Raw genomic sequence first — 25,737 nt, forward strand, 5'->3', positions numbered from 1 at the left:
AACAGGTTCAAGCTCTAACCCGTATCTGTCTACTTCTGGGAGAACCTCTCCTTGTCTTAGTTCTCCTGCTGCCTCTACTGAGATAGGCTCACTGTCGCCTCTCTCGAACTCGTTTACTGTTTGAGGGACTAGGCTGTTCTCAGTGGGCTCTCCTGCAGTCTCAGTTCCCCCTTGGCTACCTTCTGGCCCTGAGACTTCCTTCTCTGGAACTGCTGAGTCAGAAACTTCAAGTTCCTCATCAGTCGGACATGTTACCTTTTTTGTGTGACTTGCATGGATCCAGTTTGGAACGCCTGCACATTTCACAGCAGGGGTTGTTGTCAGTATTACTTGATATGGCCCCTTCCAGCGCGGCTCCAAACACAACTTTCTCACATGCTTTTTGACAACCACCCAGTCACCGGTTTGCAGGGTGTGACCTGGATCACTGACCGGTGGCAATGTGTTGGCTTCCACCTGGTTGGAAAAAGAGTGAACCACGTCAGCCAAACCTTTGCAGTAGTCCAGCACCATATCATCTGTGATATTCACAAGAGCATTTGCAGGTACTGTGGGTAGCCTCATAGCTCTGCCCATAAGGATCTCATGGGGTGATAGTCCTGTCTTCCTATCAGGGGTGTTTCTCATTGACATCAGTACTAAGGGTAATGCATCTGGCCATTTCATATTGGTGGCTGCGCACATCTTTGCCATTCTTGACTTCAAGGTACCATTCATTTGTTCTACTAGTCCCGAGGCTTCAGGGCGGTAGCTACAATGCAGCTTCTGATCGATGTCTAATGCAGCACACAAGAGCTTAATCACCTCATTGTCGAAGTGTCTGCCCCCATCTGATTCTAAAGAGACGGAAAACCAAACCTGGGTATTAGTTCTCTAAGCAACAGCTTTGCAACTGTGAGACTGTCATTTCTACGTGTGGGGTAAGCTTCAATCCGATGGCTGAAAACACACACAATCACCAACACGTACCTCAATCCTCCACAAACAGGCATCTCAATGAAATCCATTTGCATTCTGCTAAATGGACCGCCAGCTCTCCCTATGTGACTCAAAGTTACCACAGTACCTTTTCCCGCATTCATCTGTTGACAGATGATGCACCTGTGACAAGTAACCTCTGCAGCTTGTCTGAATTTTGGGTTAAACCAGTCAATTTTGAATAACCTGATCATTGCATCTCTCCCAAGATGTGCCTGTCCATTATAAAGCCTTGCAAATTGTGACAAAAGACTGTTGGGCAAAACCAGTTTCCCCTCCTCTGAGACCCATAGGTCGTCAGCTCTCTGTACACATTGCATTCTCTGCCAGGAGCGTTTTTCCTCTCTGCTAGCATGACCCTGTAGTGATTTTAGCTCATGTAGTGTATCAACCACCCTCAATGCAAAGTTCAAGCATGTTTCATTTTCAGTTTGCGGTAATAATTCCCACTGGTCCTTGAACGATATACAGTTCAATGCGCAAAACCTTGCGACTTGATCTGCATAGCCATTTCCCATTGACACAAAGGGGGTCATTCTAACCCTGGCGGTCCAAGACCGCCAGGGCTAAAATGACGGGGGCACCGCCAACAGGCTGGCGGTGCCTCGCTGGGCATTCTGACCGCGGCGGTTTGACTGCGGTCAGAAGTGGAAAACCGGCGGTCTTCCGCCGGTTTTCCGCTGTCCATTTGAATCCTCCATGGCGGCGCAGCCCATACCGCCATCCTGTTCCTGGCGGTTCGCCCGCCAGGAACAGGATGGCGGTATGGGTTGTCGTGGGGCACCTGGGGGCCCCTGCAGTGCCCATGCTAATGGCATGGGCACTGCAGGGGCCCCCGTAAGAGGGCCCCACTTTGAATTTCACTGTCTGCATTGCAGACAGTGAAATTCGCGACGGGTGCAACTGCACCCGTCGCACCTTCCCACTCTGCCGGCTCCATTCAGAGCCGGCGTCCTCGTGGGAAGGTTGTTTTCCACTGGGCTGGCGGGCGGCCTTTTGGCGGTCGCCCGCCAGCCCAGTGGAAAACCCAGTTTCACCGCAGCGGTCTTATGACCGCGGAGCGGTGTTCTGGAGGGGGGAACTCTGGCGGGCGGCCTCCGCCGCCCGTCAGGGTTAGAATCACCCCCAAAGTCTTGTGATTTAACATGAGCATTGCATTTCCCCATGGCAATTTCATAAGGTAACTGAATTGCATGCAACAAATCCTTAATCTATTTGCCATTTTTTATTTTTCACTGGAGAACCAGAAGAGGTCATGAAACCTCTCTGTGACCACAATTGGCCAAAATCATGTACAATGCCGAATCCGTACCTGCTGTCTGTATAGATAGTAACTTTCAGATTTTCAGCTGCGTGGCATTCCTTAGTAAGGCCAATGAGCTCTGCCACTTGTGCGGAATACACTCTCTCGAGCCAGGAAGCTTCAATAATACCAGCTTTTGTACATACAGCATAACTGGCTCTCAGTATTCCGACTGGGTCTCTCAAACAGGATCCGTCAACGAACATAATGCAGTCATTTTCTTTTAACTGTGTATCTTGAATGTCAGGTCGGGGTTTGGTACATAGTTCTGTTACCTTAAGACAACTTCCTCCTCATTATTAATCTCGGTACTTTCAACAGGGAGTATAGTGGCCGGGTTTAAAACAGTACATCTCTTTAGGGTGACATTCGGTGACCACAAAATAATTGTCTCATATTGGGTAAGTCGGGCATTTGTCATGTGCTGAGTTTTAGTTCGGGTCAACAGAATTTCAACTGAATGTGGAACCATTACTGTTAAGGGATGTCCCATCACTATGCCTTCACACTCCATGAGGCTTTGACCAACTGCTGCAACTGCGCGCAAACAACCCGGTAAGGCTGTTGCGACGGGGTCCAAGGTATCTGAAAAATACTCTACAGGACGGTTTGCACCTCCATGGACCTGTGTCAAAACAGACAAAGATCAAGCATCACGTTCATGACAAAACAGTAGAAAAGGCTTTGTGTAATCAGGCATACCCAAAGCTGGTGCCCTGCACATGCACTCTCTCAATTCCATGAATGACTCATGCTCTTCCTTGGATAGGGTTATGGTGTACGGTTCATCCTAAGTCTCTTTGCCTGTCAGCTTTATCAATGGTTTAGAGATAATAGAGAAGTTGGGTATCCACTGGCGACAGTAGCCCACCATTTCCAAAAACATCCTGACATCTCTCTTTGTTGTCGGGGGGTTCATTTGCAAGATAGCTGCCACCCTTTCCTTCGATATTCTCCTGGACCCTCTCTCAATCAAGTGTCCTAAGTACTTCACCTCTTTTTGACAGTACTGCAACTTCTTTGGGGACACCTTATGCCCGTTCTTTCCTGAATGATTCGGTAAGGCAATTGTGTCATACCGGCAGGCATCTTTTGTCCTGGACGCAATCAGCAAGTCGTCAATGTACTGCACTAGAGTCAAACTGAAAAGGCAGTACTAAGGATTCTAAGTGCTTTTTCAATATCTGATTGAAGATGGACGGTAACTCAGAAATCCCTTGAGGAATTCTGCACCAACTGTACACCTTTTCCAGGACTTTGAAACTGATAAAAAATTGTCTGTCCTCATGAAGAGGCACCGAAAAGAATGCCTGTGACAAGTCCACAACTGTGAACCATTCTGCATCACACGGAACCTGGAACATAATTACTGATGGATTTGGCACTATGGGGCAACATTTTACCACAATCTTGTTTATTTTCCTTAAGTCCTGCTCAATTCGAACCTTTCCACAAGGCTTTTTCAGACCCATTATTGGTGAATTACATGGGCTGCTCAACGCCTCTTTCAGAACCCTTTACTTTACAAAATCCGCAATTATTTGTGACACCTGAATAAGGACATCCTGTGCCATGTGATATTGTGGTACCTGGGGAAACACTGCGTTTGGCTTCAATTGTACTTTAACTGGTTCCACTCCTTTTATCAACCCCACTTCCTTTCCTGTCAAACCCCACACTTTCTCTGTCACTGTCCCCTGTAATTCAGCAGGTAAGTCAGTTACTGTAAGCATCGGGAATAAGGTTATCAAAGGGTAATCCTTATTTGCGGTCTCCATCTCTAACTCCGAGAATTGTCCATCATCCCCTTCGTCATCACTGTTTGTCTGCACCTCAATTCCATTGTTGGAACAGGTAATTGAGCATTTCGTTTTACACAGTAAGTCTCTTCCCAGTAGGGACACAGGACTTGAATCGCAGACTACAAACTTATGCAGTCCCTGAAAGTTGCCAATCTCAACTTACACCGGATCTGTGATCGGGTTTGTCAAGTACTGGTTTGCTACTCCCAACACTCTTATGGTACGTCCTGAAAGTGGCAATTTCGTAACCTCTGCACTTCTAACTGTAGAGCGTGTACCTCCTGTGTCAACCAAAAAGGAAACCTTGTGACCCATTACCTTTCCCTCTACATAGGGTACCCTCTGATCTACTTCTAGGGACGCTGCAAGCCTGCACTCTTCACTGTCTGAACTGTCATCCCACCATTCATCATTCATTCCATTTTCACCACGCAATGGGAATTGCTGTACTGCATTATTTTGACTCACTACTTGACCTGTGACCTGCTGAGGAAGCATCACCTGTTGCTGTCCCATTGGAGCTAAGGGTAATTGCATTTGCTGTCTAGGTATCATGGGAACCTGCTGTTGTACCTGCTGCATTTGCGCTGGTTGAATACGCGGCATTTGCATTTGCTGCATGGGCTGTAACCCCTGCATCTGAACCATGTTATTTTGGAAGTTTGGATTTTGACTTCTCAATTTTGGACCTCTCACATTTTTAAATGAACCGACATTTGTGCTTTGTTGAACGACACCATCGTGCACCGCATTCGGGAATTCCCGCTTCCAGTGCCCCACGCCCCGCACGCGTGACATGGTGACATCCTTTTCATCCCTTGCGCATCATTTTGAACCACAACAGTATTCAAATCTGGGCCGCGGTTCACAAAACCTCGACCTCAGCCTCTCGGTTGTGCCTGAAACACACCATTCCCTTGCGGTTGTTGCTGTACCATCTGCTGGATTCCATTCCCTTGCATACCTGCCTGCGCTGCCCTTATCTGCATCACCATCACTTTCTCTTACAACTTTCCCTGCTTCAGCTCAATCTCGTCACTACAGTATTTCACATACTGCAACACCTCATCAATCGGCTTCACTTGCCAACATAATCAAATGATTATTAATCTGGCTGACCTCTGGTCTCAGCCCTTCAACAAATCTGAACACAAGATGGTTCATGTCTTTCGGCTCAATAGTCTCAGTACCACTGTAATGTTTGAACGCTTTCAACAACCTCTCATAATAAGCATTGATGGACTCTTTAACCTCCTGTGAGGTCCGGTCGATTTTCTGCCAATCAGTCACTTTCGGTGACACTTTCTGCTTCAAAAACTCAATCACTTTATGATAGTACTTCATCACCTCCTCAGAGGGTGCTCTGGTCGCCTTATCCCTTGCCGGCTCCTGTGTCGGCCAGTCTACACCTCTCTTGCACTCAAGCCACAAATCAGGCGGAACAATTATCTCAAACAAGGTATTTAAGTCTTCCCAGAGACACTTTGCAAGCTTTACAAACCTATCTGTCTGCTGATACTATTCTATCGGCTTCTCCCTCAACCTGGGATAATCATTTGTGAAAGACATAATGGGGGTCATTCCGACCCTGGCGGTCCATGACCGCCAGGGCCGGGGACCACGGAAGCACCGCCAACAGGCTGGCGGTGTTTCCTGGGCTATTCTGACCACGGCGGTAAAGCCGCGGTTAGAAAAGGGGAACCGGCGGTTTCCCGCCGGTTTTCCCCACCGCCATGGGGATTCCGACCCCCTTCCCGTCAGCCTGTTTCTGGCGGTTTTCACCGCCAGAACCAGGATGGCGGGAACGGGTGTCGTGGGGCCCCCGGGGGCCCCTGCACTGCCCATGCCACTGGCATGGGCAGTGCAGGGGCCCCCTCACAGGGCCCCATACAGATTTTCACTGTCTGCTTTGTAGACAGTGAAAATCGCGAAGGGTGCCACTGCACCCGTCGCACCCCTGCAACTCCGCCGGCTCCATTCGGAGCCGGCTTCCTTGTTGCAGGGGTTTTCCCGCTGGGGGGGCGGGCGGCCTTTTGGCGGTCGCCCGCCGGCCCAGCGGGAAAGTTGGAATGGCCGCCGCGGTCTTTTGACCACGGGGAGGTCATTCGGCGGTAACCGCATGGCGGGCGGCGACCGCCGCCCGCCGCGGTCAGAATGACCGCCAATGTCTCCCCTGGACCACGGTACATGGACTAGAACCCCTCGAGCTGTCTCTCTCATTGGTAGTATCTTAACAGTCCCAGTATCCGGTGAAGCTTTAGTCGGACTTGATCCCGGACTGTCGCTTTTTTCCTTATCTCTTTTCTTTGCCCATCTGCCTTCCCACTTTTCTAAGGCCCCTCAGATCTGCGCACTCTGCAGTATTTCCTTAAGATGCGCTTTTATTCCGCCTGACCTCATGTGATCAAAATCTTTGGAGTCTAAATCTAGTCTGTAACTTCTTTTCAAATGTTTAGTATTCTCAATGTCAATATTGTATTTGTCTGCTAGGTTCGCCAACCTCTGGTGTGCCTTGCCCACTTCTTTAGTAATCTTGGGGCACACATACCTTAACTCTGCTTCTGTGTAGGACTCTAATCTGTTTACCCCTATTCTCCCTTCCACTAGTTCAGCAGCTTCAACGCCCAGTCTTACAAAATTCAGGTACTCATCTTTTTCTGACCTTTCTGGCTTCTCTGCAGTTGCTGCAGTCTTTTGTGAAGCATAAGTCTTTTCTAACCACTAATTTAACTGTTGCACCGAAAAACCTTCCAGTGAAATATTCCGTGCATGCATCATTGGCGACTGTGAAGCATTTGTACTTATCGACTGCGGGGTTAGCACACCTAGCCCTGCCTGTCTCATTGCCTCCATCGGGGTTTCAACTGGGCTAAGGTCTAACAAAGACGTTGGTCTTTCAACTGATTGCTCTCCTGGGGCCATTAACTGGGGAGTTCCTATGGACCCTCCTCTTATTGCATCTTGGGTCATTACTCCCTAATCACAAATGCCAGGCTTATCTTGAGCATGCAATTGCACCGGCGGACCAACAGTAATTGGCAATGATATGGCAGCTGGTGTCTGACCTGGTCCCAAACCCCATGGAGCAGCGACTCCAAAAGTTTGGGGCAGGTACAAATGGAGGTCCTGCTGCTGGATTGTACCCTGGTATCAGCTGTTGCTGCGGCTGGGGCAGCAATTGTGGAGTTGGCTCAAGCTGCACTAACTTCAATTTTGTATATATCGGGTCTGTCGGCAGTATCAGATTTGTAGTAGTCTCTAGCGCTGGGACATCTGGATTGATTCTCTGTATCTGCGGTGGAGGTTGCAACTGTATCTGCATGTCTGGTGCGGTGGGTACACTGACACCATTCTGTATCAAACCCGTATCACTAGTCTGTGCTGTATCAGTAACTCCCTTCTCCTGCTTCTGGTTCCCAGGACCCGCTCTAGTGCTCGGAACATTGTCGCTTACCGCATAAGGTGGCGGGCGATCATGTAATATCTGATTTAGGAATTCTTCATCGTCTGAATCGTCTTCTTCTATCCAAGATCTCTAAGTCTCTTTAGGCTTACTAGAGTCTTTATCTGTCTTACAGGTGGCTTTCTTCCCCTGCGTCTCATCTCCCTGTGCTATTGCTGGAAACAACTTAAGTTCGTCAACTATTCCCCGTCTCCACATTTTGCTCTCATTATCCCATCTAGCTTCAGCTAAAGTCTTCTCTGCCCTTTTTATTCTCCTCTCGAATTTCTGTTGTCTCTGTTTAATAGCCATTAAATCCCATTAAATCCCAAATTGCTAAAGCCTCGTACTGAGCTGGCCTCGGAGGTGGCTTTTGTACACTTAACATCCACCTCAAATTCTCTAGAACTCTCGTATTGAACGTTCCGTGTTCCGGAAACGCCAAACATCCCTCTTTTTCTGTCAGTTTGCGCCACTGTTTCATCCACAAGCAAGGTGCAACACCCTTTTCCTCCATGACTATACAAGCTGGAGTACCCTCAGGCGGTGTAGGCTCCCCTTCACTCGCCATAATGTATGTGTCACCTTTCAGAGCGCTCTTAAAAGCTTTGATAAAATTCATCTTTGCGTCTTTTCTTTTGTTGTATTTAATCAGAAAGTGACTTTAATTCCCAGGGCACTCTTCACCCACCTTTCTCAACCTATTCCCTCTCACGGACGGCAGCCAATCCGTGCGCAGCCCCTCTTGGCAACTGACCTATCTCAGCGCGGCACCACTGACGTCACAATCACACACTGCAGCTGACAAAGTCTTGCGGCTTGTCCGCCCCTCACTGGATTCACACCAAACTAATGCAACATTACTGCGAGCTCCTTTAACAACAACAACAACTCAAATTTGCCGGTTTACTACAGGAATGGTACACATTTGCTTCAGAACTTAACAGAAATTTCACTTGAAGCCTCGGCCGCTACTCTCTCCTTCTCAGTTCCCGCAAGCAGAATTCGACCAGCGAATCCCACTCTCGACTTGTCAATGGTTTGCTCTAGTACACTTTAGAACTTGCCAAATCTCCATCGAAGGTTTCACTCACACAATTGACTCAAACTCGACTTGTCAACCACGCCCTATTGACCTAATTAAACCGTACAAATTACAACATTACCCCAAGTGTCTCCTACACTTGTCAATATACTCTGGAGTCTTAGACCGTGACGGGTCCGTACATTAACCAACCACGTGGATAATTTTGAGCACAAAGCGCTACACTCATGAGTACGCCGACTTCCCCACTCTCATACTGCGGAGTACGCCCACTCCTACTAAAACAACATTTACCTGGCCTAAATACAAACAAACCTCACAAATCACCTGCAAAATGCATAAGCTGAGTATGCGCAAATCCTACCCCACACATGCTAAAACGCTGAGAACATCCCCAACTCACTTAGGCAGGCTCTGAGATCCCGGGAAAGTCATGGTGAATTTAGAAATGCATCATATCTCCAATTTGCATTATCTCAGAAATACAATCTAAACAATATTTCTCTGTCCTAGGGCCCCAAAGGGCCAAACCGTCGCTCTGCTACCAGAACTGTTAACGCGTCCCTTTATGATAATTTATTACACATCAGGACTCGTTTGAGGCCAATTAATCTTTTGACCCAGTTGAGAGACACCTTAGGACGCGATAGCTAATCAATATGTCAATCAATACGTCAATAATGTCATCAATATTTATCACAACAATACATTTCACTTTAGTCAAAGTCATAAATTAATTCAAGACACTACCATGACATTGCAGTCATGAATAACCACACCAGTTTAGTAGAATTTGATGACGTTTTATTCCCTATTGATTACAATTCTAAAAGCAGATGCGTTAATCTCAAAACCAAGAAACATAATAGCATAGTCACGATATGGCAACTTTGGTAAGATTTCATTAAGGCGAGAATCACAAACATCAGAACATAACACAGCGTGAACATAGATCAATTTAGCAGAGTGTCAATAACGCATCAGTTCAACAAAACATAGTTTCGTCGTTTGTCTATTTGCATTAGTTTAGTGAACACCTGTCCTAACCACTAATTAGCATTAGCATGTTGGGCTTCATGCAAAACAATTTTAGAACACCAATTTGGAAAACATCTAACTATGGTCCCTGTCAAAAGTGAGCAGTTGGTACCTAGAAAGGAAAAGCAAACAGACAAATCACAAATGCATTGTCATAATTACCCTCCAAGTTTAGGTCAGCGCAATGGTTCAGTCTTCGTCTTCAGGACATCAGTCAAATCGCCATCTGTCAGAACTCAGCTCTGGGGCAAAATGGGTACTTCCCTGATAAGGAGGTAAAGTGTAAGATGGGCAATCTAAGGACGAGGATGGTTCTAAGCAAACCAATAAGTCACCAAACAGAGAGACAAAGTTTCTGGATAAAATCAATAGCATTCCCTACCTAATTCTAAATGGCTCCCCGTGTCATGGGATTTTATCCCTTTTTCGTTGTACATTCCCCTAAAATTCTATTGGACATTTGTTATACCCCACTATCTTTAACCTATTAGAAAATGCATTAGGTCATTAATCTTTCACCCCATATTATTTTACAGACACTTCAATGGTCCACATGATTTACGTCTTCAGAGGTAGCATGTCCGGTATGATTTCATCTTTCTGTAATTCTTTGCACAGCTTTTGGTCGGTAGCTCCATTGTCTTCACCGGTTTGAATGACCTTGTACGTTACATTAATCTACACTGTTGCATTTTGTCTTATATCACTCTACAAGCAATGAAGAATTCGTGAGAACGGATCTACCATGGTTACATTCAGCTTCTAGTTTGAAGAAAAAAAGGGGTCATGTCCTTTTGCGAGTCAGCACACTGGAAGATAGGAAAAATATGTTTAATATGAGAGCCAAGCAGCTAAGCTTCGGCTCATGCTAACTTAAGGCCTACAAGAATTTCAGCACAAATTCAATAATGCATTAATTAATAATTAGTACAAAACCACACTTTAATAACATATTTTATCAATTTTAGTCATTTCTATTAGTTCCCGTATACATTGATGGCCACTCCCCGTGGTCACATTTCAGGTGCACGTTTAAAGAAAATACATTAATTCAATTACTTAAGCGGCATTATCATACACTAACTCGTAAGCATTTCATGTTAATATAGATTATATAAGCTACGTTCTCTCAGTGGTATATGTTGAACGGTGATTTGAAGATTGCTCGGTTTGTGTGATCTTTGCTGGTGTACCATCTTCTCGCTAGTCTTTCGCAGTTGTTCTTCACTGTCCTGAGTTCTGGTGAGAAACTTACTTGAAAGGCAAGCACAAACACTTGCGATCGGTAGCCACAACTGCCTTTTTGGTGGATATCGAATATGTCCTAAATTTAACACTTGTGGGCTTTAATGTTAAGAGCAGAAGAGGGCAAAGGAAGGGCAGAGAGAGCCTCTAATTTCATATCAGAAAAGGAGCGTATTGTAATGGTTCAGTACATACAGATATGCCATTAGCTCTATAGTGGGTCTATGGCGCAGCTAGGAAACAGAAAACAACAGCACATATCAAAGGATGTCATCAAAGAGTAACTGCTCTAGAAATCGGTTCAAGGATACAGAAGTGTTAATGTGCTAGGGTGACATGAAATTAGTTCATCCAGAGGTCAACACCCTAACACACAAAAAAATCCAGGGACACATTCTTCAGGGAAATTACAACATTTGAATCCCCAGCAGCTGTCACGTGAATGGCCAGCAGACTGAGATTAGTGAAATTCACAAACACATCATCCAATTTTGGCATTTATTGGAAGTTTTCTCTTCCTGCAGGGTCACCCCAGCTTTTTTTTCTCTTTCTGTTGAACCTTATTTTTGCTGGCTATTGAAACCTTCACAGTTCACCCCTGCTACCCAGTGGTACAGAACCTGTGTTGCCTAATTTCAACAAGATGAGATTAGTATACATCTAATTTTAGTGATTTGCCTATCGGTGCCTAGTATATGATACCAAATGCAGCCAGGGCTGACACATGAAGTGCTATCAGTGGACTACAACTCTTCTAATGACACTGTAATGCACGTTTCTAGACCTACCATTGTGCAAATGAAAACTGCAAATTTGACCTGATGAAATAACCTCTTTTTGACAAGCCTTTATCTACCTTGTAAATCTACCCATTAAATAATAATAAGCCACCCTCTTTTTGCCCATAGTGAAAGCTGCATGGTATTTAAAAGTAGATACAGAGGCTACCTAAAACTAGATTTTGTATTACATGTGGGATTACACTAGGATTACCATAGTACATTCCCAGTGCACACCCTCGGCCCTCATTACACATCCTAGCCCTTAGTGCCCCTCCCTCCACCCTCAGAGCCCACATTTAGTGTGGTAGTCTCTTGAAAATGGCCAAAGTCAGAAGGACTAGCACCAGGCACCTTAGTGGTTAGGGTGTCCCCAGGGGACATTCAAACACACAAACTTGTGCCAGGCATAAATGCAGCATATCCAGGCACCCACTTCAGAAAACTCCTGGACCTGTGTAAGATCAGAAAAGGGTTGAACCTGCTGTCTGAGGCCCGAAAAGAACCTAGAAGGCTGGCCCTGCTCTCCCTCTTGTAACCAGGACAAAGACGTGGACTCCAAGGGTCAGAAGACTGACCTCCTGTTCAAGCTACAGGGACACAACAAGCTGCAAGAGGCCTTTCCATGCAATTCAACAGTAGGAATTGGTTCTGTACTGGACCCTCCAGTTGACCTCTGCCTGCAACCCTGTTAGTCTCTAAGTGCCTCTCCTGAGGTCCTGGGGGGTATTTAGAAGTGTACTTCTTTAGTGAACTGGGTCCCAAAGTCAGAAGGTTAATCATTTGACCAGGACAAACCTGGTTAGTGCATCTGACTCAGGCTCCAATGAGGTCAGCATCAAATTGCATCTAGGCCTTGTTCTGTTGAACACTGACTATCATTAGCTTTTTGTGCTTCTTGGTGCTATTTCAACTTAGAAATTTAAACATTTATATCTTTGATTCCTCTTATTGGACTTTGTTTTGTTCATTACATTGTTCTCTATGTTTCTAATTCATTTTGTTTTTTATAGCTTTCCATTTCAACTTTATAACTGGTTTAGCACTGAAAAAATACCTTACATATTTCCTCTAAGTTAAGCCTGTCTGCTCAGTGCCATAACTAGTAGGGGTTGCGCTCAGGTATTTTTAGTGACTTTAATTATACTCCTTTACAAGGACTGTGATTGTTACTTGAGGTGGGTACTTTACCCTCTCAACTAATATTCTAATTTCTAATGGCATAACTATAGAACCTTTAACCCATTGAGGCTAGCATATTTTACCGCTCCATTACTGCTTTCCAAAGAGCCTCATTCATTCAGTTGCTTAAATGTCTTATCCTCAGTTGCCATATACATCTCACTGTAGTTCCAAAAGTCTTCATATAAATACACTAACTCATGGCAAGCTGTGGAGCTCATACATTGAATGGATTCTGTGTCCGTTAGATTGTTCTTCATTCTTAAAGTAAGGACCGTTCACCCATCTCTCACCAGCTATAAGAACTAACTCTTGTAAAGTTGACAGTGATTGAATTATATGTGAACACCTGTTCATTGGACAGTACAACCTTAGTTATGGTCATGAACTAAACTTTTTCACAATACTTAGGCCCATGACCATTAGTGTAATAGAAAATATTGATTAAAATATTTAAAAAAGTAATGATAGAATGCTTGAATTAATCTCAGCCACTGGTAATTACTCAAGGCCTCTTCCCAGTTCATTGTTATTCTGCACACTAAGCCAATTGAGCTTGGATCCAGCCATATGTAAATCAGTCTTTTTTTTATACTTTAGGGTGTTACCCAAAGTTGGATGGGTATGCCCAGACGTTGGTCCCATGCACCACGGTGGCACTGGAACCAAGTTGTAACTGGCTCTTGAACCCTAATTAGGATGAAATTGGTCCTGGGTTGCTTGTGTTTCAGCTCAGGGAGGACTTGGCCTGGCAGTTTGGGTTGGGTTGTTTCTATTGGTCAAGACTGATTTGCATAAGGCTGGGTCCAAATTGAGTTTGCATGGTGTGCAAAACAACGTTTGACTGGGATGAGGCCCGAGTGATTAACAGTGGCTAAGATTAATTAAAGCATTCAATCCTTTACTTTTTAAATACTATAAAAAATATAGAAGCAATGACCAGACTGTGTATTCATTTGATGACTCAATTTACAAAGTCACTATCCTGAATGTGAAGCATAAGCAAAGTCTATGTAGCACTGCATTTTCGGGCATGTTGGGATTGGGTCAAATAACACAAATAGGACCTTCAGAAGATTATGGCTAACTTTAACCTACTACAAGCTCTAGCAGTAACTGCTCATCTAGTGAAATATTCCAATATTATTATAAGAGAACACAAATTTTATGACAAGACCATAGGCTCCTATTATGCTCACTTTTCCTGCTTTAATTTCAATAGCAGCTGCAGTCAAGAACATTAACCAATCCCAGTCGGTTAGCAGAACAAGCTATCAATGGGAAACAAAAAGTTACAAATGGCCAATCGGAACGCAATGTACATAAAGATATACCAAACTTGACTGCAAGCAGCCCACTTTTCTTGCTGCTTGCAGTCAAGATAAGTATATCTTTATTGCGTTCCTTACATTTATAGAGTATATTCCTATTTAATGTGCTTTTCACTGTTTGTTGTATTATAGCTTTACCTCTCTTACTCACGCTCACGCTTTTGCCTTCTTTCCAGTTCACATCGCCCTCTCCCCCTTTCTCTCCACTTCGGTCGACATGACCGTTTCATTTGCGCTTACTGCGCTTTTGCCTCAGGCACTTCGCTTCTTGTCACGACGCTCCAGTGCGCGGCTATTTTTAGCCCTCAGCACGCAGTCTTATTTACTGCCTCTCTTGCCGGGACACTCCAGTTTGCGGCTATTTTTAGCCTCTGCTCTCGAAGATATTTACTGCCTCTCTCGGGAACTTCCTGGAGGCGCAGCCTTTCTCTGCTCAAGGCTTCTGGATGGCAAGGGGGTTTTCCTATCCACACGCCCCTTATCCTGGGTCCTCCCTCTTCAAGTTTAACCCTATTTTTGCCAGTTTAAAATTGTCTTTACCTTTAAAATTGATTTTTCCTCATTTGTTGAGGAAAATAATTATTCTAATGAGGATTTCTCAGATAACATAAATTATTTAAACAATCCTTGGTTGCAAAGGCAGTTTCTGCCTCCATGTCTAAACTTTCTAAACATTTAGAAAATACTGCATCATCCTGTCTCTCACAATCTCAAATGGCCCTGTCTGCAGGGGAAAGCAGAAGCGCAAAGCCACAGAGGCTTGTAATGATATCCAAACTAATGTTTCCTCTGTGCTGTTGACTAGTGGGTCTACCTCACACAGGACGGAGGACGACGTTCCTCACAGGCCTCCTAACAAGGAAGGGAAAAACTCTATGGGTGCTAAGAGTAAAGCAAAAACAAAACATATACTCTCAACCCACAAGATTGTGATTGATAACATAAAAGATACTGATGATGACATGGATGATATAGACTCTGATCAAGACTTGGATAATACCAGTAATTCAGATTTTTGTATTGGACCCCCTACCAAAAAAGTTAAATCAGCATCAAGAGACCGTATGTCCTCTTCACCTCTCCTGGATGCTGAAGGGAACCCCATGTTTGATCCCAAATTAATTCACCACCCTAACTCCACTGAGTGGCTGTCTTCAGACCACGTCGCAGATTATATTACAGCCAAACTATGCCTCCCACTTGATAAGCAAGTGCACGCCAAACTTCGCTCTGAATGTCATAGACCTTCTCTATATTACTTCTACCCCTTCCATCAATACTTCCAAGATAACCTTTTTCTCCAAGTTTGGGAAAGATCCGCGCAAAGGAGTGGATAGAGCTTGGCCTGTCTGCCAGGACAAAGTCTTAGATATAGTGGGGTCCTTTAGCCCCTATTTTTGACATGGCGGCATCTGCCAGATTAAATAATGATTCAATCGATCCTGAAGAACTTTCCCTCTGGATTCAACAAGTTTTCTGTCTTCTTGGGAATGCAAACTCCTCTATGACTCACGAACGACGGAAGGGACTTCTTCTTAAATTGGACCCTAAGCTGGCTAATCTTGCTGTTATGGACCCAGGCCCCAAAGCTGATGGCCTGTTGTTTGGCAATTCCATTATCAAGGAATTAAGCAAATATGTTACAACCTTTGCATCTCTTCATAAAACTCAACAATCGCTCAAAAACGTTTTTAATGCTTGGGTTTTTGCCAGGACCGGTAAAAGAAGGAGTCGCTTTACCGGCCGTTACGCCAGATATCAAGGCAACAGAGGCTCCTTTAATTCACAACAACAAGATTTCCATCCACAATTCTACCCTCAAAGTTCCAGAGGCTTCCAGGGCAGAAACCAACGTAATTCCAAATCCTACCCTTCCACAAGTAAGCCCACTTTCTGGCCATCTTTCCATAGGGGGTCCTCTAAAATTCCTTCTCCACAGGTGGAAAGATACTACTTCAGACCCTTGGGTCTTCGACACTGTCAAAGGTTATTAAATAGAGTTCTATGACCCCCCTTTTCAAATGTTTTGTCCCTCTCCTCTAAAATTCTCCACAGACATGCCAGCCCTGGTTTCTTCAGAAATCCAGTGCCTTCTTCTCAAACATGCTGTTTAACCTGTTCAGCCTCACCATTTAAGATTCCTAAGTTCCATTTTTCTAGTAGTCAGGAAAAATGAAAAGATCAGACCGGTTATAAATCTCACACATTTCAACCAATTTGTTGTATATCACCATTTCAAAATGGAGATGATTTTACATCTCAGAGACTCTCTTCTTTTGAACCATTGGATGGTTTAACTAGACATTCAAGACACTTATCTAACTGTACCCATTTATCATGCTCACAGGAAGTTTCTTCAGTTTCAATGGCAACACCAAATCTACCAATTCACTTGTCTTCCATTCTGGCTTTCTTCAGCTCCTTGGTGCTTCATCAAGTTAATGAAACCAGTGGTAGCTCACCTCAGAGCACAGGGGTTCAGATTAATAACTTATCTGGACGACATCCTTCTTATGCATCAAAACATGATCACTCTTCGCTCTCAGCTTTCTTACACTACTTCTCTCCTGTCAGAACTGGGTTTCATAATCAACATCGACAAATCTGTCCTAACCCCATCCCAAACCACAAAATTTCTAGGATTTCTAGTAAATTCCTCTAAAGGCAGCCTTCAACTTCCAGATGCAAAAATAAAATCCATCAAATCAGAAATAATCCACTATTTACGGCAGACTTCTCTCTCCCTAAGGTCTCTTGCAAGGATTGTAGGTCTTCTTTCCTCCTCGATTCAAGTGATCTTCCCAGGTCCCCTTCATTACCAAGCTGTCCAAAGACAAAAAAATTCACACTTGCACAAGGGTCTTGCTTATTCAGATTCCATCCTCCTCGATCAAGAATCCCATACAGAACTTCAATGGTGGTTAGACCGTCTGGAAGCCTGGAATGGCAGGACTATCTTTGCATCAGCCCCAGATCTTGTATTAGAATCCGATGCAAGTCTAACAGGTTGGGGCGCAAGGTGTGGTCAAATATCAACTGGAGGCACATGGTCTACTCAGAAGTCTTCATTGCACATCAGTTGTTTAGAGATGCTTGCAGGCTCCATTGCGATCAGACGTTTTATCAAAAACAAAGTACAATGCTAGGTTCTTCTCCACTTAGACAACCTCACGGCTGTCAAATACATAAACCATCTCAGCTGTACCACATCCAAACCTCTTGCCGAATTAGCCAAAAGCTTCTGGGAAATCTGCCTTCACCGCAAAATCTCAGTCCAAGTAGAACATCTGCCAGGTTCTCTCAACTCAGTTGCAGATTGGGATTCACATCATCCCTCAGATTACAGCGATTGGAAGCTTCATTCTACCATATTCAGTTTAGTCTACCACAAATGGGGTCCCTTCCAGATAGATCTCTTTGCGTCTCGCCTAAACACTCAACTTCCTCAATTCTTCAGTTGGAGGCCGGATCCCCAAGCTCTAGCAATGGATGCTTTCCTCAAAGACTGGTCAAATTCAACAAATTATGCCTTCCCTCCTTTCATCATGATCAACAGAGTGCTTGCCCAAATACGGCGTTAGAAGGCCACCGTAGTTCTAATACTTCCATTTTGACAGTCTCAAGTCTGGTTCCCTCCCCTTCTCGAATTATCAATAGACTTCCCAGTCCTTCTCCCCTCCTTTCCATCTCTACTTCTCAACCCCCAAGGTCTTCCCCATGATCTGATCCTCAACAAATTCCTTCTTCTCTCAGCCTCAAAGGTGTCAGGTCTTCTTCCTCCTATCCAGGAAATTCATTCGAAGCTTCAGCCCATATCAATAACTCCTGGGCTCCAGGTACATCTAAAGTTTACAAGTCTACATGGTCAATCTGGTCCAGCTGGTGTCTGGGAAAATCTTGTAATCCCTTTTCAGCAGATTTAAGTTTAATAGCTAACTTTCTTGCTTCTCAAGTTAGCTCTGGTAAATCCTACAGGTCTATCAGCCCGTATCGTTCAGCTATCTCTCTTTATCTTCCCTTCATTAACGGTAAACCTGTTGGCGAACATCCTATCATTTACTGGCTATTAAGGGGAGTAAAATTTCCCAATCCTCCTCTACCCAAATATACTGTTTTGTGGGACGGTAATCTTGTTTTACAAATGTTTTTATCTTGGCAAGATAATGATCTGTTGTCTCTCAAAATGCTTTCTGCTAAATTGACAATGTTATTGTGTGTAGTCTCTATCAAACGTCTTTCAGAAGTCAGAGCTCTGAATGTATCTGCTTGCCATTTTACCCCTACATGAATTCTTTTCAACATTTCTAGACGTACAAAAACCAATATCTCTTCTGTGTTTCACCCTTTTTTCCCCAACTATCCAAAACTATGGGTGGGTAACTGTTTAAAAGTTTATGAACAAAAGACTATTGATCTCAGAACATCTTCGGCCACCCAACTTTTGATTTCCTTTAGGAAACCCTATAAACCAGTTTCTTCCCCCACCTTGGCTCGTTGGGTCAAATGGATTATGTCCCTTGCGGGAATTGATACCTCCAAATTTGGAGCCCATTCTGCCCTGGGTGCAATGGCGTCCAAAGCATTCTGGGCTGGTTCCCGTTTGGAAGACATTCTGAGATCAGCAGATTAGTCAAATGATGTTACCTTTCGTACTTTCTATTGTAAACTTATTAATACTGCATTATCAGTGGTAATTGATATGCTTTAAACAAGCATAATTGGAGCCTCCCGTCTTGACATAAAATGTAGATTTTCCAAATAATTTATGATGGAAAGTCTTAATTTTATTAAAGACACAGAGGTGAGTATTATCCCACCACTCATTTATTATAATTTTTGTTTCTTCTTCCCTTCCTTCAGTCTCTACAAACGCTTCAGCTACTACCTCAGGATAAAACCCTGCGCTCATCATCCATCATAGGATAGAAGTTCTCTCCTTCAGTGCTACTTATGGATTGTTACCATCTTTCTTACCACAAGACTGATTCTGCATTTTATTTGGATTCGTTCCAAGATCTGTTTTCTCTCATTTTAGCTGTCTGTATCATTGCTTGTATTTTTCCAATGTTTAAATCTTACTAAAGACTTTCTCGCAGGCGAAAAGAGGGCTGCTTGCAGTCAAGTTTGGTATATCTTTATGTACATTGCATTCTGATTGGCCATTTGTAACTCTTTGTTTCCCATTGGTAGCTTGTTCTGCTAACCAACTGGGATTGGTTAATGTTCTTGACTGCAGCTGCTATTGAAATTAAAGCAGGAAAAGTAAGTATAATACTCCCCTCCATGTCTTTAATAAAATTAAGACTTTCCATCATAAGTTATTTGGAAAATCTACATTGCAGAGTAAATACATTATTCCTAAATTGCTTGTAAATTGTATCTGGAGTGCATTAAAAAGTAGCCAGAAACTATTGCTTTTTAAAGGTTAATCTCTTAAATCGTTTCATGGATCATTTTGGAAATCACATATTACTGTATGTTAACAGTATGGGAATTGTGAGATCCAAGCACCCATCTGAAATGGCCTGAAGCAGCTTTTGAAACATTTACGTTTTCTGGTTAATGAAGGAACCGAACAATAATCTTCTGAACGCACATGCAGAAGCTTTGCCTATAACAGGCATGTAAATTAAGTTAGCATGTTGTTGTGAACCTTTCATGGAAAGTTGGTGGTACTGAGAGTGAAATCTAGTCACATTAATCATAATTGTATTTGATGGTGAATTTTCATTGATTGTTTTGCTCTCTGGTATTATAATTTTGCTATGGTGACTAAGCCCAAGTTGGTCCTTTACACCTGAGATGTGGTATAGGATGGTGATAATTTCATCATACATTTGCAAATCCATATTAATAATTATAAGGTCAGTGCTTACTTTGTAAAAGAATGAGTGCCAGTGACCAAAACTCTGCTCCCACGGTGCTATTAAAGGTCAGTACACCGAATCCCAAGGCTTCCTAGGGTTGAATTCACTTCAAGTCTCTATAATCCACTACCAGACCTTACTGCCCCTTTATCTGACTCTTGCCAGTCCCTGCTTTCACACTTCATTTAATTTTTTATCATCTTTCTCCTCCTCCTTCTGTACCATTTGTATGTGTTTTCTCTCTTTCTTGTAGTCAATATTTCATGAGGAAAAAAAGTGCTGATTCCCAAAAATTAGTGCAGGTGGCTCCCACCGGCAACCACCAGCTCAAACTAAGCACTGATTATGGTATAACATATTTCAACTATTACTTCCTTCCATCAGGATTTCATTCTTGTGGTGTGAAACAATGTCATAATGTGTATCCGTTTTCATGCAAAAGTTCCCTAACTAACTGTTTGCTGGTTTATCATATTTCCACTTTTATGTTAAGTGTCTCAACAGCCAAGTGGTATGTCTTACGTTTACAATCAAAGCACTGTTGACATAGAGCAGAATATATATATTGGGCATTGGCAGCCGCAAAGGAAACTGCGCATTAGCTACAGCAAATCCAAAGTTTCTTGCACCAGGAATCATTTTCACTTAAAATGGGTTTCTGCGAGTTCATTGTCCACGAATCAGATTTCTTTGTAAGTATTCTGACTGTAATGGTAGCTAAAGAAGCACATACATTTCTGGATTAACATCTGCCGGAGCAATTCATTGGCTTATGGCTCTGAACACTTTCTGATGCAGCATAAATGCTCTTTCCAGAACGCTAAGGTGCAAGAAGCAAATCATATTGTGGAATGTCTTTTACTTCCCATGAAGATAAGCTTTGGATAATGTTGCCCAATCTCACTCATACCGTGGAACCTTACACTCCTTTAGAGAGTTGACTAAGAACTCTCTGTTCTGGTTCCTTGTCATTATTACACATATTATTCCTTGGTTTAAAGCCTCAGACACTTTTATTGCTATACAAAAGAAGATACCGATAATGATGCTAATCTGGAAATTTGTCAATTTCAGCAACAAATATTCTTGTAATTTAATATACACAATGTGGTATAGGAAATAGAAATTTTAGTTCATGCTGAGGGTTCAGGCTAGCCCCAGGCTAACTGACAAAAACTGGTTTACCATGAGCAATGTATCTATGTAAATGCAGAAATCCTCCTAAATGTGTTCACGATTTGTTGTTAGCATATTGCAGTTCTTGGGCTGTTAGGTATGACTAGCAGTGTACGGGTCCTCTCTTGTGTTTGGTGAGTTCACATACCATTCTGAATACATTTCAATGTTTTGATACAATCAGTTCAATGCAATGTGGCTATGTTCACACTAGGGATAGACCTCTTGCCATGATCATTACTGTAGTTTGTTGAATTTCCAAATCTGCTTAAGGTCTGCCGGTGGAGTTTGTGGAGTTTTTCCCACTTCGTGCAGAGCACTGAGTTCTGAAAAACTCTGCAAAGTGACGTGTAGCAGAGTTTTTTCTCTCACTCGTCTTTCCAACGTTGCCTTGAGAGGAATTTAAGTTGGAGAGTGCGAGCGAGAGAAATTGCTAAGTTGGTGAGTGTTAGCGAGATTTCTGAATGTGAGTGGGGGGCTGTGACCGCTCGCGATGAGAAAGCTGCCGCTCGCATGGAGAAATCCTCAGCTCGACTAAAAAAAAACGACTTGAGCAGCAGAAAGAAGCCAGCATCTTCTGGAGCTCTGTGTGATGCTGTTCATACTCATTTTACAGTGTGGGAGAAAACTCCTGGCGCTGAAAATCAGCGCAAACAGTGTGACTTACCAAAGTGCCACTGCTTGCGTGACGGAACTCCGTGTAGCATGGCAGAGTTTCTTCAGCACTTTGAGGAGTTCCGTGCAGCAGAACTCCACGAACTTCGCCCAGGCCTAATTGTTACTCATGAAGGTTGCTGGTCTTTGAATGGTGTGACGAAATCAGGTTGCCACAGTGTTTCATGTTTGCTTCTGAGATATATTAATGGATTCACCCTGAATGAAATTGAAAGTGGGATGCAGGCGGAGTCTGGCTGCCGTCTGAAATGGCCGCCTCAACGTAGAGCTCCGAGGCTAGAGGGGAGAAGGATTACCCAAACAGCTGTCAAAAAGCCTCCTTGGAGTCAGAATGAAAGGAAATATACATGTGATAACAGCAACATAACTCTGAAGTTATTTTCGAAGTAACAAATGCCAGATAAAACGGAGTTCTTAATTGAAGCCCTGAAGCCCGGCTACAAATCACCTGAACACGGCCCCTCAGCTGAGCAAAGAACAACACTTTCTGTCAGGACACAGAGTCAGCTGCTGAAGAGATAAGGGGCTTTCTTGTGTTTAAACAGCACAGCACCGGGGAATTAAATAACTGTTGACCTTTGGTTGAACTCTCCACACAGCAAAGGGAAGCCTCTGACAAGTCTCAACTCTGAGGTATTTTCTCTTCACTTAACTGTTCAGACTTCTTACCTGAATATGTGAGCACAGGATTTTCTTGTCAGCAGAGTGTGTGGAGCAAATGCAGTTCGGAAAGTGAGTGTTGTACACCATTTCTGCAGCTGAGAGAGTCTGTGAAAGTTACTTATTCTGTCAGGAAATACAGCCAGTTTCTTAACAGATAAGTGGAATTCCCTTTCTTGAAAGTTGAAAGGCTGCTGTCCGGGAAACATATGGACTTTCACTTCTGAGGTATTTCTCTTCATTTGACAGTTTAGAGTCTGCTACGCAATTAAGTAAATGCTGGAATTCCTATCATCAGAGGGTGTAAAGCGAACCTGGATAGGCAGGCAAAACATGTGAGCTATTTCTGATGCACTGATTCTCAGGGACACCTGTCTGAAAGCATTCAGTCATTATTTTTTTAAATTATAGAAGTCTGTGGCAAAGACTAATTCTGTCAGGAAACACAGTCAGCTGCTGGTGAGATAAGTGAAAAGGCTGCTGTAAGAGAAGCCTCTGACAACTCTCAACTCTGAGGTATTTCTCTTCACTTAACTGTTCAGGATCCATTACGTGATTATGTAAGCGCAGGAATTTCTTGTCTACAGGTGTGTGGCGTAAATACAGTTTGGCAAGTGAGTGTTGTACACCATTCCTACAGCTGACAGAGTTTGTGAAAATTAGTCATTCTATCAGGAAACACAGACAGTTTCTGAAGAGATATGTGAAATTCCTTTCCTTGAATGTCGAAAGGCAGCTGTATGAGAAGCATATAAACGTTCACTTCTGAGATATTTTTCTAAATTTGATAATTCAGACTCTACAACGAAATTACATAAACGCCGGAATTCCTATCAGCAGAGGGGGTAAAGTGAATTTGGGTAGGCAGGCGAAAACTGTACAACATTTCTGATGCACTGTTTCTCAGCGACACCTGCTTGAAAACATATAGCCATAATTTTAAAATCCCAGATGTCTGTCACCATTTACAGTGTTAATATCTACCTACTTTGTGAATCAATTAGATATCATATTTGATTACTAAGCTGTACTTATTTATTGCCTTCTCTACCATTAAAATATAACAGTATGGCCAGTGGCAAATCTAATAGAAAGCCTTTGTTTACACAAATAGTAGGGAACACGGTACCTCCAGGCACGTCTACTATTGCCCCAAAAGACATTGCTTCTATGGACCTTATTTTAAAAGAGATCTCTGCCGTGGGGCAAAGATTGGGATCTATGGATGTAAAAATTTCAGATCTCGCAACAGAAATGAAGACAATACAGATGGATCTAAACTGTTTTCATACCAAAGTGGAAATTTTAGATCAAAGAACCACTTTTTTGGAAGAGAAATTGGATAATGCAGAGTATTGGGGTCCGGATATCTGGCACCTAAAACAAAAAGTTATAGATTTGGAAGACAGGGCCCGAAGAAATAACATTCGTTTTTATGGAATTCCAGAAAAAATGGAAGTCAATAATGATGTGAAGAACTTGCTACTAACGTTAATACTGCGGCTACTGAACATATCTTTTGAGCATCCCCTTGAGTTGCAGAGAGCTCACAGAATTCGATCAGGAACTTCAACTTCAACTCTTGAATCTAGACCTAGATCGATTATAGCATGCCTCTTACGCCATGAACAGGTCCGCCAAATATTAACAGCTGCTCGTAAACATGGTCCGTATGACTTGGAAGGTCATAAAGTATTTATTGCTGCAGACTTCTCCACTGAAACCAATGCCAAACGAAAAGCTTTCCTGCAACTTAGGCCAAGACTTCGCAAATGGGATATCAAATATGGTCTTTTAGAACCTGCCACAATGTGGATCACAATGGATGGGAACTCAAGGTATTACACAGAGCCTGAGGATCTGGTACGCTTCCTGGACAGTTTGGATGACCAACATATGGACTCAACGCCACTGGACAAAACATCTATGAATAGTCAGCTTCAATTACAGAAAGATCCACAAAGCCATCGCACCGGTAGATTACACGTCCGTACCTTTAAGAAACAGTTTGACAGAGATAAAGCAGTCCACTGCGTAAAGACACTCACACAGGAAAATCCCAGAGACAAATCGAGATCACCTCTAAAGTCACCCACGTCTTTTAAAAAAGTAACCGATGCTCAACCTTCCACTATCACTTCTTCCAGCTAGATGAGTATATTTATACATGCTATGTATTAATATAATGTTATTAGTGTTTTACTACAATTATTAATTCTGATGGATATGATTTATTTCCTATCCTCATATATTGCTGTTCAATAACCATGTACATTTCCTACTGTGTTTGTATTTGCAGATTTTCTCTTGGATAGATTTTATAACTCCATGGAGTGTTTTTTCTTATAATTTATTTACCAAGAGTGGTTTTCCTTTCCTCCCCTCCAGGGTCTGGGTTTCGAATTGAGGTTTAGACCCACCGACGAAAGATACATATTATTTGATCTGCAGTGTTCTTTTACATTCTAGCACTTAGAACGGTGTACTTACACTATTTAGAGTTTAGTGTTAACAATATTTTATGATTATAGTTCCACATATTGGTTTCAGGTTTACTATACTCCAGATAGGTTTTTTTTTTTCTTCCCTCCAGTAAGTTCTCATTATCACATTACCATATAATTTATCTACTTCCTTTTCACTTTTTTAGCATTTTGACTCTGTTTCACACAGTACAAATATACTCTAACATTTTTAGTCATCATCATGACAACAAGTCCTATGCAAATTGTCTCTCTCAATGTCAATGGCTTTACTAATTACATTAAAAGGAAGACAATTATTTCCTACTTAGCCTCCAAACATACTGACATTGCTCTCATCCAGGAGACTCATCTATCTGATATAGAATCAGAAAAATTAAAATGAGATTGGGTAGGCCAGATTCTTTACAGCTGCAAATCCCCTTCTCACATATCAGGAGATGCTACATCCCACACTACTACTAGGAAAAGTGGTGTAGCCATTCTAATACGGAAAACACTGCAATGCCAAATACTTCAGACATGGTCAGATGAGGATGGTAGATTTGTTTTAGCAAAGCTTAAAGTTGATAACAATATATTAGGAGTGGGTTCCATATATGCCCTTTTTGGGACTAAAGCCCCCTTTTTCCTTCATCTAAATAGAATTCTAACAGAAATGGGAATTTCCAGAATAGTTTTGGGAGGCTATTGGAATCTTGCGCCGGATGTGATCTTAGACAGAACAGGTC

This window comes from Pleurodeles waltl, chromosome 2_2 (genome assembly GCF_031143425.1).
Source record: "Pleurodeles waltl isolate 20211129_DDA chromosome 2_2, aPleWal1.hap1.20221129, whole genome shotgun sequence".
NCBI classification, from domain to species: domain Eukaryota; kingdom Metazoa; phylum Chordata; class Amphibia; order Caudata; family Salamandridae; genus Pleurodeles; species Pleurodeles waltl.